This window comes from Gastrolobium bilobum, unplaced genomic scaffold (assembly GCF_033153095.1).
Source record: "Gastrolobium bilobum isolate Gb01-03AN ecotype WA unplaced genomic scaffold, APGP_CSIRO_Gbil_v1 utg685, whole genome shotgun sequence".
Taxonomy (NCBI): domain Eukaryota; kingdom Viridiplantae; phylum Streptophyta; class Magnoliopsida; order Fabales; family Fabaceae; genus Gastrolobium; species Gastrolobium bilobum.
The window spans coordinates 28,715-47,847 of record NW_026896772.1 but is presented as its reverse complement, the minus strand read 5'-3'; positions in this window follow the sequence as shown (position 1 = coordinate 47,847).

Genomic DNA, 19,133 nt, shown 5'->3' with positions numbered 1-19,133 from the left:
GCATTTAATATTTATGTAGTGGGAAAATATATATATATATATATATATATATATATATATATATGTATATATACTAATAAATTTAAATATAACATAAAATAGTAGATTACAAGGAAAAATATTTAAAATTACAAAAATATATGTAGAGTTGATAAAAAATAACTGAAATTTGATATTTAACTTCAAAAAAATAAGAATGACTTATTTATACTTTAAAAGAAAATAAATTGAAATTTTAACATAAAAGATAATACAAAGAGAGGAAAAAAAATTTCGTACAAGTATTTTTCTAAAAAGATATTTATCGTAAACATTTAAATATGTGTGTATAACCAATATAAAAATTATAATTAAAAGATAAAAATTAATTTTGCAAAAAATATGTGCAATCAATATAAAAGAATTCAAATTTTTTATTTAAATAAAAAAAATGACATCTACATTCCATAAAAAAAAATTATATAAATTTAAACTGTTATAAAAATGATTGACCATTATTGACCATCCAACTCCTGCATCGGAAAAAATGTTTATCATTAAATATTTTATAGACTACTTTAATATTTCCCGCTACTTTTTGCATGAAATTTTTTTTAAGCCTATTAATAATGTTTACTTTTTTTGGTGATCTGTTATTAATAATGTTTATTACTAAGTCTATTGGGTGGAAAAATATTTAATATTTTAAGCTCAAATTTTTTAAATTTGAATTTTAAACTTGATACGTAGGATAAGAGTTCAGTATTTAATATTTCTGTAGTGGAAAAAAATATGTATATATATAAATAATAAATCATAATTTAATATAAAATTACAGATTACATAAAAGTATTTAAAATTATTAAAATATATGTATAGTTGATAAAAAATAATTTAAAAATTAAATTTAATTGCAAAAAAATAAGATGTGACATTTTTATACTATAAAAGAAAATATATTAAAATTTTAATTTAAAAATATAATACAAGAAGAGAGAAAAAATTCATACAAGTATTGTTAAATTTTTGTTTAAACATAAACATTTTAAATATATATGTATAGCCAATATAATAATTTTAAATTAAAAGATAAAAAAATTAAACACTGCATTGTTGAAGTTAAATGTGGTAATTCAAAAGACCATTTATTATCTTAATTGAAAAATACAGCGATATACTTTACGATTTTCATTAATTTTTACGAGACAAAAAAATTGATTTCTTTTTTTCCCTATATATATATATATATATATATATATATATATATATAGGAGAATAGTGACACGTTCTTTCTTTTAGAAATTAATCAATGACGGTCGCCGACAAAATTTTTGATATTTTCCCTCCGTGCATCGTACGGGTAATGCACTAGTAGTTATTATAATTTATGATCTCTTTATTTATTGAAAAAAATATTTCTCATTTTAAATCTTATTATTGAGAGAGCAGAGATCGTCAATTCCTTTGAATCTTCATCTTGAATTGATGGATTGAGAGTTTCGATGCATAATATATTTTGTGAATAGTTATTATAATTTATGATCTCTTTATTATTTTATTAAAAAAAATATTTCTCATTTTAAATCTTATTATTTTGGGGGTGTGATCATCAACTCCTTTGAATCTTCACTGTGAATTGACGGATTGAGAGTTTTGATGCGTAATATTTTATGTGAAGAGTTATTATAAGTTATGATCTTTTTATTATTTTATATGAAAAAATGTTTCTCACTTAAAATCTTATTATTTTGGGAGGTGTGATCATCAACTCCTTTGAATCTTCACGGATTGATGGATCGAGCATTTTGATGCTAATATTTTATTTGAATAGTTATTATGATTTATGATCTCTTTATTACTTTATTGGAAAAATGTTTCTCATTTTAAATCTTATTATTTTGAGAGGTGTGATCATCAACTCCTTTGAATCTTTGCCAGAGATTGATGGATTGAGCGTTTTGATGCTAATATTTTATTTGAATAGTTATTACAATTTATGATCATTTTATTATTTTATTGGAAAAAATGTCTCTCATTTTATATCTTATAATTTTATGAGGTGTGATCATAAACTCCTTTGAATCTTCGACATGGATCGAGCGTTTCGGTGCTAATATTTTTTTTGAATAATTATTACAATTTATGATCTCTTTATTACTTTATTGAAAAAAGTGTTTCTCATTTTAAATCTTATTATTATGGGAGGTATGATCATCAACTCCTCTGAATCTTCGCCAGGGATTGATGGATCGAGCGTTTCGATGCTAATATTTTATTTGAATAGTTATTAGTTATTAGTTATTACAATTTACGATCTCTTTATTACTTTGTTGAAAAAAAATGTTTCACACTTTAAATCTTATTATTTTTGGGGTGTGATAATCAACTCCTTTGAATCTTTGCAAGGGATTTATGGATCGAGCGTTTCGATGCTAATATTTTATTTGAATAGTTATTACAATTTATAATCTCTTTATTATTTTATTGGAAAAAATGTTTCTCATTTTAAATCTTATTATTTATGAGGTGTGATCATCAACTCCTTTGAATCTTCGACATGGATCGAGCGTTTCGATGCTAATATTTTATTTGAATAATTATTACAATTTACAATCTCTTTATTATTTTTTTGGAAAAAAATGTTTCTCATTTTAAATCTTATTATTTTGGGAGGTGTGATCATCAACTCTTTTGAATCTTCGCCAGGGATTGTCGGATCGAGCGTTTCGATGCTAATATTTTATTTGAATAGTTATTACAATTTATGATCTCTTTATTATTTTATTGGAAAAATGTCTCTCATTTTAAATCTTATTATTTTATGAGGTGTGATCATCAACTCCTTAGAATCTTCGACAGGGATAGATGGATCGAGCGTTTCGATGCTAATATTTTATTTGAATAATTATTACAATATACAATCTCTTTATTACTTTATTGGAAAAAATGTTTCTCATTCTAAATCTTATTATTTTGGGAGGTGTGATCAGCAACTCCTTTGAATCTTCTCCAGGGATTTATGGATCTGACCGTTTCCATGCTAATATTTTATTTGAATAGTTATTCCAATTTATGATCTCTTTATTACCTTATTGAAAAAATGTCTCTCATTTTAAATCTTATTATTTTGGGAGGTGTGATCATCAACTCTTTTGAATCTTTGACAGGGATAGATGGATCAAGCATTTCAATTCTAATATTTTATTTGAATAGTTATTACAATTTACGATCTCTTTATTACTTTATTGGAAAAATATTTCTCATTTTAAATCTTATTATTTTGTGAGGTGTGATCTTCAACTCCTTTGAATATTCGCCAGGGATTGATGGATCGAGAGTTTCGATGCTAATATTTTATTTGAATAGTTATTACAATTTATGATCTCTTTATTACTTTATTGGAAAAATTTCTCTCATTTTAAATCTTATTATTTTGGGAGGTGTGATCATCAACTCCTCTGAATCTTCAGCAGGGATTGATGGATCGAGCGTTTCGATGCCTATTATTTTAGGTGAATGAAATATTAATAGTTAGTAATAGTTATTATAATTTATGATCCCTTTATTATTTTATTGAAAAAAATATTTCTCATTTTAAATCTTATTATTTTGGGAGGTGTGTGATCATCAACTCATTTGAATCTTTGTTGTGGATTGATGGATCTAGTGTTTCGATGGGTAGTATTTTATGTGAATGAAATATTAATAATTAATAATAGTTATTATAATTTATGACCTCAATATTATTTTATGGGGAATGATATTGTCACAACCAATTAGGGTTACTATCAATGTTACTATCAATCAATTTTACCGTTAGATCGATTATGTTGATCCAACGGTTATATTTATTTCCATCTTTGTATGGTTATGATTCTCCGTATTTAATACTTTATATTTATTTTCACCTTTGTATGCTTATGATTTCCTATATTTATTGTTCTCACATTAAATATGAGAAATTATAACCATACAAAGATGGAAATAAATATAATCGTTGGATCAACATAATCGATTTAACGGTGAAATTGATTGGTAGTAACATTGGTAGCAACCCTAATTAGTTGTTACACTATCTTATCCTATTATTTTATTGTAAAAAATGTTTCTCATCTTAAATCTTGTTATGTTGGGAGGTGTGGTCATGCATCAACTCATTTGAATCTTCCTCGTGGATTGATGGATCAAACGTCTAGATGTGCAATGTTTTATTTCAATGAAATATTAACAGTTAGTAATAGTTACTATAATTTATGATCTCTTTATTATTTTATTGGGAGAAATGATTCTTATTTTAAATCTTATTATTTTGTTTACCAAAAAAAAAAATCTTATTATTTTGATAAGTGTGATCATCAACTCTTTTTAATCTTCGCAATAGATTGATGGATCAAGCGTTTCGATGCGTAATATTTTGTGTGAATGAAATATTAATAGTTAGTAATAGTTATTATAAATTTTTATCTCTATTATTTATTTGGAAAAATTGTTTCTCATTTTAAATCTTATTATTCTGGGAGGTGTGTTCAACTCCTTTGAATCTTCGTTAGGGATTGATAGATCGGGCGTTTCAATGCTAATATTTTATGAGAATAGTTATTATAATTTATGATCTCTTTATTATTTTATTGAAAAAATATTTTTCATTTTAAATCTAATTATTTTGAGAGGTGTTACCATCAACTTCTTTGAATCTTCGTAGTAGATTGATGGATCGAGGGTTTCGATTCGTATTATATTATGTGAATAAAATATTAATAGTTAGTAATGTGATCTCCATTATTATTTATGATCTCTATTATTTTATTGAAAAAAATATTTCTCGTTTTAAATCTTATTATTTTGGGAGTTGTCATGTGATCATCAACTTATTGGAATCTTCATTGTGGATCGATGGATCAAGCGTTTCAATGGGTAATATTTTATGTGAATGAAGTATTAATAGCTAATAATAGTTATTATAATTATGATCTCTATATTATTTTATTGGAAAAAATGCTTCTCGTTTTAAATCTTGTTATTTTGGGAGGTGTGTATATGTTCGGGATAGCCCACAAGCATAAGCTCACTACTGGGCCCAGCCTAAAGAGCCCACTTCTAGAAGGTAACTTAGGGTTCCCCCTCTTCTCAAGGCACAAGACTGCCCCTGCACAAGGGCAGGGGTTCAGCATGCCTAGCCTGAAAAGGCTAGACTGGCTAGGTGGACCAGGTCCAACTCTAAATACCCCCTCTCACATTGAGGAGGGGGACTTCTTCTTCTCCACTCAGCCACTACGGTTGTGACTATGGAGAGCCACCTTAGCCACTTCCACACACACCCCCCCATATGCACCATGGGAAGCTTCGCTAGTGCTTGGTCTCTACCATTGCCACTATGGATACCCCCTATATCAACATACTTCACCCTCCATGGGAGACATTTATGTACCACTATGAGTACATTGTTACCGTCTGTGGGAAATGACAAATTTTGATTCCCATTTCTTTACTGGAAGTTCTAAGAACTCTCCTTTCTTCCTATTCCACAACCCCTTGCTTGCCTTTCCTGAAAGGCATTCCTGCAAAGACCCTTGTTTACTCAACTACGAAAAGCCATGTTACTGGAATATACGCAAAGCCTTCAAACAGAACTTCAGACTGAAGAACCAGATCTACAAAGAAAAAAGAAAACAAGACTCTAGAAGAGAGAAAACGGAAATGCAGGAGAACCAGATCCTTGAAGTAAAAGGAAAATATACAAAGAAAAAGGAGACCAACTTTATGAACCACATGTTGTCTCAATCTGTTGGCTGTTTCACTCTACCAGATCACCATGTGCTTATATACCGATGAGATACATCCAACCGGTCGCCAACCTGACCTTAACCAAACAACACCGCCTCATCACCTGTTCACCCAGACCGGACAACTTCAACCTCCTCGCTCGCCAGCCTCAAACCGATTGGCACATGAGTTTCATATGAACCAGATCACATTCTCAAGTTAAAGCGTCATGATGCTAGCCATTCAGATAATAATAAACCCTTTTCCAATAGAAAAGGAAAAGAAAAAAGTTCACGTCACCATTCAAAGGCTGCAACCACTATCTCGATTCACGAGATCTAATTCAAATAGTTCAGGATCAGGCGACCCACATGCCACAACTACTAATGCTTTAGCAACAATTCTTTTAACCTATCACTGCGGTCACGTGAATTCGCAGTTTCGAAGTCCGTGCATAGCAAAACAATCCTCCAAATTCAAGTACTTTATTGAAATACAAATATAAGGAGACGTACAGGTTTTATCTATCCTTTTTATTCACATTCCAATTTGTTTTATCTTATTGTAATAAGATAAAGAAACCCCCAAAGTCGATGCAGTTACGCTTTATTTAATATAAGGATCTTTTTAAGGGGGTTAGAAAGAAAAAGGCTGAGACTAGTCAGCCTCATTTTTGACAAAGTCGTTGCAAGCTCAGCATGATAAGAAAGTACACATTTTTGAATAACTCATTTCCCTTTCAATGTTATGGTCGTACAAGTATCTTCCAGGTTTTTCGATGGGTCACAAACACCAATATCTTACTGAACGCCTCAAGGATGCATGCCTCAGCACATGCTTCAAATTACCCCATGAAAAATTGAAGACTCAACTCCAAGAAGAATAGACCTTCTGTGGCGAATGCAAAAAAGGAAAACCAAAACACTATCTCAACCTCTCAATATTCCAATCGTCTTCAACTCAGCTCAAAAATATATATATATACATTTATATATCAGGGCGACCACCACCGAGCGCCCACGAACTCCGGGCGACCACCAATGTTGTTCACCGCCACTATCAGGAGCCTCGCTCAACCAGTCGCCCAAACTCCCCTGGAACCCGCCGACCAGTAAGCGGATCACGCAACTACACAGATGATCGGTGCAGATCAACCACCCAACACCATCAACCGCCCAACCAACTGTCCAAAAATAGGAGAGGTCTACACCTTCTTGGATTACAACTACTTGCCATAGATATAAACGCTCAAGGAAGTGACAACCCAGGACTCTCGCCAGGACTCTCGCCCAACCAACCTCTGGTCACCCACCGTAGATCCCCTCGCCAGACAGCCCAGAACTCTTGCCAAGGACTCTCACCCAACCAACCTCTGGTCGCCCACCATAAATCCCCAACCACTAGTGGCATGACGATTTCATCCGCCACTGTATCGCTCGCTTAGATCCCCAACTACCGATGCATACACCCAGGGAGACATGCAATTCACCTATTCACGGGACTCACAAGCAATTTCTCCAAGAAAAAATTCAAGTCTCTCCATGACAGTCGTCTCCTCCCCAACCACCTATTCACCTACACTTCAAGTCTTCTCGCCATGGTCGCCCCATGACGGTCGTCTCCTCCCAACCGAGCCGCCAAGTATTTCCACTATCACCCGCTATTCTGGTCGGAGTGTGGCCACGCAGCTATCACGCCAGCTCAGTTACAACCGCACCCCTATAGCCTTGGTCCCCAGCCGATCAGGTGTATGCGGTATCCACACGCGAAAAACATGACAACGATGGTATTTTCTTTGCTTGCACAGTTGAAGCGACTTGAGGATGATGTGGTCGCCGAACTATTAAAGACCCCTGATCAAGAGCTTTGCATCTAAAGCTTGGGTTAAATATGATCTATGGCGGGCCCACACTGAAAAGAATGAAGGAACCAATTTACATTCACAATGTTTTTGGAGACAGGTTCTTGCGGATATTTCACTTTTCATTCACATGCTTTCGTCAAATTTTCAAATTTCAAATAATGGGCCCACCTATTTGTTATTTAACCTATCTTTAATCAAGAACAAAGATTAAAAGCTGCAAAACACGTGAACCAGGTATTTAAGGCACAATACTTATATTATTTAATAGCATGCTTTCAACTTCGGTTACGATGATAACATGTGGTTGAGGTTTCACTTGACTAGTACTTTATGGCGAGCCTGTCCTGAAAGACACCACTTAATGGTGGACCCACATGAAAGGACACATCCTAATGCTTAAGTTTTGGAAGGATAAAATGATAGTCAAGCAATTTGACAATTCAACATCAATTAATTTGCACGTGAAGTCTGCAAGCTGACTTGATGAAGTGGCGGGCCCATCTAGGAAAGCATAAGTACAATGCTAATTTACAAGCATGTAGTCACAAAGAGAATTTTTCTTCAAAGATATATTTCTACCCAACATGGAGACCAAGCTTTTCATAACGCCCAACAGGGAGGTCAGCATCACGCCCAACAGGGAGGCTAGCATTTCATCACGCCCAACTGGGAGACCACCATTTTCATCCCGCCAACAGGAAGGCCAACATTCATCAACGAACTAAAAGCTATTCGGACAACACTTGCACGCCAAGTGCCCAATGACATTCACATGCTCAGGTTTTATTTTCAACACCAGGCAACAACATCTCTTCACTAGCATATATATGTTTCTCTCTACCGCATCTTTATAAACTTCATATGATTATAACTTCCATATGAGTTGCTTAAACAATTTACGAAGGCCGGGACGGTTCTCACCCTCGGTAATTATGAAGGCCGGGACAGTTCTCACCCCCGGTATACTACGAAGGTCGGGACGATTCTCACCCCCGGTATACTACAAAGGTCGGGACGGTTCTCACCTCCGGTATACTATGAAGGTCAGGACGATTCTCACCCTCGGTAAATAAAGTCCGAGATGTGCTACCACTTGGCAAAATTCCTAGATGGCCGGCGTCTGGCCAACGGCCCACCTAGGCACATTTTTATCGTCATTCATACACTACTATACTAGTTGTTGCAGGATTTAAATTGGAGCAACTGGACATCAAAGACCCAAGTTACTGGGCATTATTTATTATACATTCATATCGTCGTTGTGAAAGAAAGGAATATACATATTTATCATCTATGAAGACTCTCAGTCTCTTTCTCTCTTGGAACACATTATCTCCAGAGGCTTTCATCTACTACATTATTTGTCACCAGCGAGATTTATTTCTGAAGAAAGGAGCATATATATTTATCATCAGGATCTTCATCACCTCTCCCTCTTGGAACAATTATCTTCTCCAGAGGCTTTCATCTACTACATTATTTGTCACAAGCGAGATTTATTTGTGAAGAAAGGAGCATATATATTTATCATCAGGATTTTCCTCACCTCTCCCTCTTGGAACAATTATCTTCTCCAGAGGCTTTCATTTACTACATTATTTGTCACCAGCGAGATTTATTTATGAAGAATGGAGCGTATATATTTATCATTAGGATCTTCATCACATCTCTCTCTTGGAACAACTATTCTCCCCAGAAGCCTTCATCTGCAACGTTATTTTATTATTATCATACGGTCAAGACGTCTTTATTTCAGCTGTTAAAATCTTCAGGCTGCTTGATTCCACATGGGCGTTATTTATCATACATCATATCATCAACGAGTTTTATTGCTGAAGAAGGGAAATTTTCGAAGAATGGAGTATATATATTTATCATGAGAATCTCCATCACTCTCTATTTTGGAACACATCATCCTCTCCGGAAGATCTCATCTACTAATTTATTTATCTCACGAAGCTCGGATCTGCAATCCTGTCGACATTATTTTATTATTATCAGACGGTCAAGACTTTCTTGTTCCAGTTGCCAACATCTGCAGGGTACTTGATTCAACATGGGCTCGCCAGTTTATTCATACAATTAAATTATTACTACTTCAACAACATTTGAAGACCTTCCTCAATAACAAGACGCATCTTCGAAGACAGCAAAGTTCAGCACAATTGCAAGACATAATAGAAGATTCTCTTAAAGCTCTCAAGCATCGCCAACCAGACAATTCATACTCGGTGACAACAAATAGACAAGACATGAAGGCCGGTGTATTAGTGATCGGTTACATTATATCCTGCTTAGAACACTACTCACTATGAATAACCGGCCTAAGCTGTCATATATCTTGGCACCCTTGCTTCGCAAAGCTACCAAGCTGGGGGGCTTCTGTTCTGGATAGCCCACAAGCATAGGCCCATTATTGGGCCCAGCCTAAAGAGCCCACTTCTAGAAGGCAACTTAGGGTTCCCCCTCTTCCCAAGGCACAAGGCTGCCCCTGCACAAGGGCATGGGTTCAGCATGCCTAGCCTGAAAAGGTTAGACTGGCTAGGTGGACCAGGTCCAACTCTAAATACCCCCTCTCACATTGAGAAGGGGGACTTCTTCTTCTCCACTCAGCCACTACGGCTGTGACTATAGAGAGCCACCTTAGCCACTTCCATACACACCCCCTTATGCACCATGGGAAGCTCCACTAGTGCTTGGTCTCTACCATTGCCACTATGGACACCCCATATATCAACATACTTCATCCTCCACGGGAGACATTTATGTACCACTATGAGTACAGTATATCTGCTCCTTTGAATCTTCGTCGTCAATTGATAGATCGAATGTTTCGATGTGTAATTTTTTTAATGAAATATTAATAATTAGTAATAGTTATTATAATTTATGATCTCTTTATTATTTTATTGAAAAAAAATATTTCTCATTTTAAATCTTATTATTTTGGGAGGTGTGATCATCAACTCATTTGAATCTTCTTTGTGGATTGATGGATCAAGTGTTTCGATGGGTAATATTTTATGTGAATGAAATATTAATAGTTAATAATAGTTATTATAATTTATGATCTCTATATTATTTTTATTGGAATTTTTTTTCTCATTTTAAATCTTGTTATTCTGGAAGTGTGATCATCAAATCCTTTGAATCTTCGTTGTGGATTGATGGATTAGGCATTTCGAAGTGTAATATATATTTTTCGAATTAAATGTTAACAATTAGTAATAGTTATTATAATTTATGATCTCTTCATTATTTTATTTGGGTGAAATGCTTCTTATTTTAAATCTTATTATTTTGGTAGGTGTGATCATCAACTACTTTGAATCTTCGCAGGGAATTGATGGGTCAAGCGTTTCAATGCGTAATATTTTGTGTGAATGAAATATTAATAGTTATTAAAATTTTTAACTCTATTATTTTATTGGAAAAAAATATTTCTCATTTTAAATCTTATTATTTTGGGAAATATAATCATCAACTCCTTTGAATATTTGTAGTGGATTAATTGATCAAGCGTTTCAATGTATAATATTTTTTGTGAATGAAATATTAATATTTAGTAATAATTATTATAATTTATGATCTCTTTATTATTTTATTGGAAAAATATTTCTCATTTTAAATCTTATTATTGTGGGATGTGTGATCATCAACTCCTTTGAATCTTTGTAGTGGATTGATAGATCAAGTGTTTCAATGCATAATATTTTATACGAATCAAATATTAATAGTTAGTAATAGTTATTATAAGTTATGATCTCGTTATTATTATATTAAAAAAAAGTTTCTGATGTTAAATCTTATTATTTTGGGTGATGTGATCATCAACTCCTTTGAACTTCGCAGTGGATTGATGGATCAAATGTTTCAAAGCATAATAATTTATGTGAATAAATTATTAATAGTGAGTAATAATTATTATAATTTATGATGTTTTTATTGTGGAACCAATGCAGAATATAAAGATTTTAGAATTTTGATGATAACAAACAAAGCATGAAACGAAGGCTTCAAGTTGCAACAATAAAAAAGAAACAAACAATTAACATTCATGAAGTCTTTCAAGATTCAAGCTTCAAAAGAAGAATCTAAGTCCAACAAATCTCAAGTAACATACTTTAGGACTTAGAATTAATTGTGAGGGTAATTGACTTCTTGCATGAGTAAGCTCAAACATATTTTTGTTAAAGTACATGCATTAAATCATCATTTGATTACACAAAGGATTTATAGCATCACGTATTTATAAAAACATATTTTCAAGATTCAATCAAGCAATTAAACATGTTTGAAAGGGATTTAAAATAAAGAAGAATGCTTATGAACGTATTTCCAAGCTTTCCAACAGGTTGAGAATCGATTCTTTATGAGCAGGAATCGATTCCCACTCACTGGAAAAGTTGGGAATCGATTCCCTCTTGCACCAGAGGACGAAAATAACGGCTATAAATGGCTAGTTTTGTGAAAATGGCTGTACAAAGGCTCATGGGGGCCTTCTATAAATGGAGACTACTGTTCCATTGATTGGACAACTCTTCTTGATCATAATTCTTGATTTAATTCATATCATTTGCTTATTTTCAATCATCTTGATCATAAATACTATTTGAGCTTTATTCTTGTGAGAGTGTCAACACCTATAGTTCTTCAACTTGTATAATATGTACTTTGAGAGTACTTAGCCACTGTTAAACACCTCAATTTTATTTCTTGGATAGCTAGGGGAGTGAACCCTTTACACTTGAGATGTCACCAAATTCCTAAGAAAATTTGGAGTGAAAAATTGTAAGGCATCAACAGCCCGAAGTCTTGAAAAGTTGTAGTGGTTTGTCAAGCACCCTCAAGCTTGATAGTTAGTGAAAAAGTTTGATCGAGCGGCTTCAGTCTGGACGTAGGTCACGGTGGTGGTGACCGAACCAGGATACATCTAGTTTGCAATTTCTCTAACCTTAAACTCCTTACTTTAGTATTGAAATTGCATTTTTAGATTGTGTCTATCTATTTGCTTGCTTACTTTATTGATCACACACTTGCTCTCACACTTAGATTTTTCTTTATTAAATTATTTTATTGAAGAAATACTCTTTAAAATATCAAAGGAGACACTTTGCGAAAAGATTTTGTAAAACTCAATTCACTCCCCCTTGAGTATTGAAGCCATTTGTCCAACAAGTGGTATCAGAGCTTGAACTTATGTAAAAAGCTTAACTGTTTCAAGAGAAGAGATGGCTTCTTTAAACCATGATATGCTCCTTGAGGGTTCTTCTAGTACTAGACCTCCATTTTCCAATGGTGTCGATTATTCTTATTGGAAGAGTCGGATGAAAATATTTCTTCAATCTAATGATTTAAGAGTATGGAACATAGTTGAAAAAGGATATATACCACCTACTATAAAAAATGAGAAAAATGAAGATGTTCCTAAAGATATAGATGATTACACCAAAGATAAAGTTAAAAAAGGAAATTGAAATGCTAAAGCTCAAAACTTGATTACAAATGCCTTAGGTCGTGATGAATACTTTCGTGTTTCAAATTGTAAGAAGGCTAAGGAAATGTGAGATATTCTTCAAATAACCCATGAAGTAACTAGTAATGTTAAATTTGCAAAATTAAATGTACTCACTGGAGAATTTGAAATGTTTGAGATCCATGAAAATGAAAACATTCAAAGTATGCAAAAAAGATTCACACACCTTGTCACTCATTTAAATGCTCTAGATAAATATTTTACTAACCTTGAGTTAATTGCTAAGGTGATGAGAAATGTGCACAATAGGGAATGGCAACCCAAGTTGATTGCTATAACGGAATCAAAAGACTTGAAGACCATGGATCTTGCAACCTTGTTTGGCAAACTCCAAGAGTATGAAATGGACCTAAGTAGAATAACCTTGAAGGAACAAGCCATCAAGAAAAGTAATGGGATTGCCTTAAAAGCCTCAACACCAAGCAAAGAAAAGGATGAGGAAAAAGAAAATGGAGATTCCAAAAATGATCTTGATGAAGATGAGATGAGTCTCTTCGTGAAAAAGTATGGAAAATTTTTTAAGAAAAATCTTTCAAGGAGACCCTCATTTCCTCCTAGAAGAAGATCTAAAGATGAAGGATCCTTCCAACTCACCATCACTTGCTACAAATGTGAAAAAATCGGTCACTACAAATCGGATTATCCGAATGTTCAAAAGAAAGACAAATATGAAAAGAAACAAGGCAAGGATAGAAAGAATTTCCAGAAGGCCTATCTTGCCTGGGATGACGAATCTAGTTCTTCCGATGATGGCTCCAAGAAAGAAGCAAACCTATGTTTTATGCAAGATGGGAGACCACCGTAAAAACCAAGCAAATGAACTCAACATATATGTCTAATGCAAACAAGGATGAATCCGAACTTGAGGTAAACTCGTCTTGCTCTACTATTTCCCCTTCATACGATGAGTTATCTGAAATGTTTGAAGAAATGCATAATGAATCACTAGAACGTGTTAAATCTCTTAGAGCATCAAGAAAAACTATTACTTCTTTAGAAAAACAAATTGCATTTTTAGAAAAGGAAGTGAAATATTTAAAAGATGAAAATGAAACTTTCAAATTACTTGATGCTCGCACTAGTTGTATCAAATGCCTATCTTCAAATGATTATGTATCTTGATCATCGTGTACATCATGTAAAGATCTAAACAATGAAATTGATGATTTAAATGAAATTTTAAGCAAATTCACATGTGAAAGAGATAACTTAAATGTGTTGCTTGGTAAACAAACATGCATGTTCAACAAATCCAGTTTAGGCTTTGACATAAGCACACAAGAAAAATCATATAAAAACTTTTTCATTTCTCCATCCTACATGACAAGTAGCCCATTCATCAAATATTTTCATTGTGGTGAAAAGGTCATAGTGTTTCCACATGTAAAGTTAGAAAGAATGGTATTATTAGGCAAAAGAAAGTGTGAGTTCCTAAAGGAACTAAGCCCAAAACTAACATACAAGGACCCAACAAGGATTGGGTATCAAAGATTAAATCTTGATGTTGTGATGTAGGTTTGATTGAAGGCTAAAAGCTCCAAGTGGTACTTGGATAGTGGTTGCTCATGTCACATGACGGGAGATGTAACTAAATTCCAATCATTCACAAGGAAAGAGCATGGACATGTTTCCTATGGAGATAACAACAAAGAAAAGATACTTGGTATCGAAAAAGTTGGTAACTCCTCTTTCGTCTCTATAGAAAATATTTTACTTGTTTAGGGCCTAAGACATAACTTGCTTAGCATTAGTCAATTATGTGATAAAAATTATAAAGTAATTTTTGACTCAACCTCTTATAAAATTGAAAGTCTAATTGATGGAAAAGTTAAGTTTCTTGGTCATAGAGTGGACAATATTTATATGACAGACTTAGATGGTACGCCTTGAAATGAAGGTAAATGTTTGATTAGTAAGGAAGATGACTCTTGGCTATGGCATAGAAGAATAACACACATTGGCATGGGTCAATTAAGCAAATTGATTTCCTTAGACCTAGTGACTGGATTACCAAAGCTCAAATTTGAAAAAGACAAAGTTTGTGATGCTTGTCAAATGGGAAAACAAGTAAAAGCTTCTTTTAAATCAAAAAATATTGTTTCTACCACAAAGCCTTCACAACTTTTGCATATGGATCTTTTTGACCAACTAGAACAATGAGCTTTGGTGGCAATTACTATGCATTGGTGATTGTGAATGATTATTCTCGCTATACTTGGACTTTATTTCTTACTTATAAAAGCGATGCTTTTAAATCATTTAAGATATTAGCCAAGTTTATTCAAAATGAACAATCTTCAAATATTGTTTCAATTAGAACCGACCATGGTGGGGAATTTGAAAATCAAGATCTTGAAACCTTTTGTGAAGAAAATGTTATTGAACATAATTTTTTCGCTCATAGGACTTCACAACAAAATGGAGTTGTAGAAAGGGAAAATCGTGTATTGAAAGAACTTGCTAGAACCTTGTTAAATGAAAATAACCTTCCAAAATATTTTTGGGCGGAAGTCGTTGGCACTGCTTGTTATGTTATGAACCGTGCTTTAATTAGACCTATTTTAATTAGACCTATTTTGAAGAAAATCCCCTATGAACTTTACAAAGGAAGAAAATCCAATATTTCATATTTTCATGTCTTTGGTTGCAATGGAAAAGAAAACCTTGACAAATTTGACTCTAAAGCTGATGAAGACATATTTCTAGGATATTCACTTACAAGTAGAGCTTATAGAGTCTATAATAAGAAAACAATGGTCATTGAAGAGTCTGTTCATGTTGTATTTAATGAGACTAACAATGTTTTGCCTAGAAAGGAACTTTGTGATGATGATCTTATAGAAAGCATGGAAAACATAAACTTGAATAGCAAAGAGCAAGATGAAAGGCAAAAAGAAAATGAAGTAAGTAATGAAGAAATACCAAGTCAACAAATCAATGATGGAAACAATATATCACAAGATTGGAGAGTAGCTAGAGGACACCTCATTGATGTGGTAATTGGTGATATATCCAAAGGGGTAACTACTAGAAACTCAATTAGAAGCATTTGTAATCATTTAGCATTCGTCTCTCAAATTGAGCCTAAGACCATAAATGAAGCAATTATTGATGAACATTGGTTCTTGTTTGAAAGAAACCAAGTTTGGAAACTTGTGCCAAAACCAAATGATTATCCAATAATTGGAACCAAAAGGATCTTTAGGAATAACCTTGATGAAAATGATACAATAATAAGAAATAAAGCTAGACTTATTGCTAAAGGATATAATCAAGAAGAAGGTATTGATTATGATGAAACTTATGCTCCCGTTGCTAGATTAGAAGCTATTAGATTATTACTTGCATTTGCATGTATAATGGACTTCAAACTTTTTCAAATGGATGTTAAAAGTGCAATTTTAAATGGATATATTCAAGAAGAAGTGTATGTTGACCAACCTCCCGAGTTTGAAGATCTTGATTTGCCTAACGATGTTTTTAAACTCAAAAATGCTTTATATGGTTTGAAACAAGCTCCAAGAGCTTGGTATGAAAGATTAAGCAAATTTATTTTAGAAAAGGGTTTTTCAAGAGGAAAAATGGATACAACTCTCTTCATAAAGAGGAAAAATGATCACTTATTATTTGCACAAATCTATGTTGATGATATTATTTTTGGTGCCTCTAACATTAATCTTTGTGAAGAGTTTGCCAATCTTATGCAAAGTGAATTTGAGATATCTATGATGAGAGAGCTCAACTGCTTCCTTAGTCTCCAAATAAAGCAACAAGAAGATGAGATATTCATCAATCAAGCTAAATATTGCAAGGAGTTACTCAAAAAATTTGGAATGGACAACTCCAAGGCTATTGATACTCCCATGGGTACATCTTGTTCATTAGACAAGGATGAATGAGGTAAATCCATAGAAATTACTAAATATCGAGGTATGATTGGTTCACTCATTTACTTAACAACAAGTAGGCCCGATATTATGTTTAGTGTGTGCATGTGTGCTAGATTTCAAGCTAATCCTAAGAAATCACACTTAAGTGTCGTAAAAAGAATTATGAGATATCTTGTAGACACTTCACAAATGGGATTATGGTACCCTAAGGGTGTTAGGAATGTGGCTTCCATACTCAAAAGGGGGGGTGAATTGAGTATTACAAGATTTTCGCAAAAGCCCCCTTCTAGTTTCTAAATAATCATTTCAAGTACACTTTGACATATGAAAAGCTAATTTATTTAATTTAAATAATTTACAGCGTGTAGTGACTAAATAACAGAAAAATAGATCAGGTAAATATTTGATGAGATATGAATTTAAATATGCTCAAATGATTAATCAATGCTTATGCAAGAGATACGGGATAGAGAGATTTGCAAACTTGATATATCCTGGTTCGGTCACTACCACTGTGACCTACGTCCAGACTGAAGTCGCTCGATCAAATCTTTCACTAACGGTCAAGCTTCACGGGTGCTTGAAAAACCTTTACAAATTCCCAAGACTTTCTTAAACCAAAAAGTTGAACTTTTCCTTTTTGAAACACAAAATAGATCAAATGAAGTATGTTTGGCAAAACCATATAAGCACATTATCATAAATAAGAGCTGGGCAAAATGTACTTTCTCTTAATCCATTAAGTATAGACATTCTTAAATTTAACTCTCATTTCAAAAAGAATTTAAGAAAGATAAAGACTTTTTCCATTTAAGAAAGCATATTCTTTGAGTGTAATCAAAAGAATATTGAAACATCTCTCCTCTTTTTCTCATTAGTTAAAAAGCCTTGAAATAATATAGAAAATTTGAAGACTAAGACTCATCTTTTGAATTTTCAAATATTCACATTTGTAAATCATTTCAAAATATTGATGTTTGGAACTTCATTAAATTTTCTCTCATTATTTGATAGCACTTTTCAAAGCAAGTAGAGAGACTATTGCATTTATATCGTGTATCCAAACATTTTTCCAATTTTCAAGATAACAAAAAAGGTGAAAGATACTTTCAACATCTTGAAATAGTTCTCAAGGGTATAAGTTTTTCAAAAGCTTCTCTCAAATGACATAAAAGATTTTTATTCAAAATCAAGTCAAAAGCTTATTTCATAACAACAACTCAAGGACTTTGGCTTTGTCCACGGCCCAAGATGAATATGTGGCGGCCGATAGTTGTTGTGCTCAAATCATTTGGATGAAACAACAACTCAAGGACTTTGGGTTTGAACTTGATCACATTCCTATAAGGTGTGATAACACTAGTGCCATAAACCTCACAAAGAATCCCATAATGCACTCAAGAACTAAACATATTGACATTAGGCATCATTTTATAAGAGATCATGTGCAAAGTGGTGATTGTATCTTGGAATTTGTGGAATCTTTAAAGCAATTGGCTGACATCTTCACCAAACCTCTCTCGAAGGAAGTATACTATAATTTGAGGAGAGAAATTGGATTAATTGATCCATCATACTTGTAAATGCTCTTGCATAATTTCAAACTTTGAGCACATTTTTGATCATTGGAGCTTTCTCTTAGGTATTTTATAGGTACATTATGTACCTTATGTGATGGAAAAGCAAAGGATTGAGGTAACAAGTATATTTATAGTTAAATGCCTTAAAAATATAGTTGCATAACTATGTGTTCAATTGGCATATTTATTTACTTGCTTGAATCAAATATTAATTTAAATTCTTGAAGATACTTATTCATGTTTACCTAAGCATTTTATATGTCTTAACTGGTCAAAATCAGTCTGTATTTAATTGCACTTCTCCAATACACAGTAGTAGATCCACATCCCATTTATTTTTGCTCTATGGCAGGGGAGGGAATCGATTCCTGCCTCGTGGAAATCGATTCCCACTCACATAAGGAATCCATTCCTACTCATTGGAAATCGATTCCTCACATAAGGAATTGATTCCTACTCGAATGGGAATCGATTCCCTAGGGTCTGCAATGTTTTAAAATCAGAAACCCTCCCTCTCCCTA